The following is a 1,918-nucleotide window of genomic DNA, read 5'->3' as shown; positions in this document are numbered from 1 at the left end:
TCACAGCTCACAGTAACCTCAAACTCTTGGGTCTAAGTGATTCTCTTGCCTCAGCCTACCAAGTAGCTGGGACTACAGGTGCCTGCCACAACATCCAGCTATTTTTTGTTGCAGTTGTCATTGTTATTTAGCTGGCCCAGGTTGGGTTGGAACCTGTTTACTCACTGAGATACGGGCACCACCCACAACAGACTATTCTAAGTGTAGGAAGGGCGAATCAATGCTTCATCTCTTAGGACATAAAACAACGAAATGGCCCTACTAATTGCAATAAAGTACAGAGAAGAAATCTATGTTTTTACGCAGACCAATGATGTGTGATGCCAGGATAATTATGCTGTTCACATGAATCTAAGAGCTTACATCATTTCTGGGATGGATACTAAGGTTCAACAATTAAAAACCATAAGAAAGATGAGGACTTTTAAGTCCTGTGATATAAAACATTAAACATTTGTTATCTAAAAAAGGGTTTTAAATTAATGATCTTAATCACCCTGGACACCAAAATCAGGCCTTACATCTCAACCACAAAAAAAATTATTTGATATCACAGATTCTGTTACCTTAATCAGTCTAAAATTATATTTCTGTTGGACTTGGTAAGATTTCTGAAATCCCAGAAAATAATCAAAACAATATTACTGAAACGTTAAAAGACATCAAAGTAAATGTAGGTATAATCTTCAGAGATATAAAAGCAGTACAAAAATAATGCAGAAATATTTAACCCATGACATCGAATAGGTTTAGATATGGTACAGTCATTTTGCAATCTTCATTATTTGTGTTTACTTTGCTGATGCTTAAGGCATTTGAAGTATTCAAATATATCAGACATAACAATTCTGTAATTGCAGTTTAAATTGTTAAGAGAATTAAATCAAATGTGTATTACATGTTTAATGCTCAAGAAAAAATGGTCTCAATGTTTTGTTTATTGGAAATACGACTTAAGCAAATTGGGCATTAAATACCGAAAACAGCTGTGAGTATTTCTGTCCAGGCATAAAAGCTCTTTGGACATAAAAAAATCAAAAATACTGAGTCATAAGGCACAAAGTAGACAGTGTGCTTTTTCTACTCCTTAAGAAGACGTGGGGCCAGGTGCGGTGGCTCAGGCTTGTAATCCTAACACTCTAGGAGGCTGATATGGTTGGATTGCTTGAGCTCAAGAGTTGAGACCAGCCTGAGCCAGAGCCAGATCTCATCTCTAAAAAAAAAAAAAAGAAAAAAAGAAAAAATAGCCACAGGGGTGAGGGGTGAGGCAAGAGGATCGCTTGAGCCCAAGCATTTGAGATTGCTGTGAGCTATAACACTACGGCACTATACTGAGGCTGACCAAGTGACACACTGTCTCACAGTAAAAAAAAAAGAAGAAGACATGGAACTAATACATAGGGAACTGGAATAAAGGGTTGGTTGAATGAATTTAGGAGATTGTGGCCCAGACATTGTCTGAGAAGACAGACAGACAAGCAGATAATTAGGTCACAGTATGGCAAATATTACAGAAAGGATGCTGTAATACAGCATAGAGGGAAGAGAAGGTAACCTAGGCTGGGATGGTTAGGAAAGAGGAGAAAGAACCTTCACTATGCATTAATTCTAACTATACACAGTGTACTATAGAATACTATGCAATTTACTAGATCAGTGTTTTTCAACCTTTTTTTAATCTCATGGTACACTTGAACTTATAAATTTCCATAGCACACTTAAATTATGTTGATTTTAAAAAAAGAGTCAAGCCAGGTGTGGTGGCTCACACCTATAATCCTAACACTTTGGGAGGCTGAAGCAGGAGGATCCCTTGAGCTCTAGAGTTCGAGACAAGGTTGAGCAAGAGGGAGACCCATCTCTACTAAAATAGGAAAAATTAGCTGGGTGATGTGGCAGGTGCCTATAGTTCAGCTAG

This window comes from Otolemur garnettii, unplaced genomic scaffold (genome assembly GCF_000181295.1).
Source record: "Otolemur garnettii isolate 467f Iridium unplaced genomic scaffold, OtoGar3 scaffold00025, whole genome shotgun sequence".
Taxonomy (NCBI): domain Eukaryota; kingdom Metazoa; phylum Chordata; class Mammalia; order Primates; family Galagidae; genus Otolemur; species Otolemur garnettii.
Note: the sequence above shows the minus strand (reverse complement) of the source record.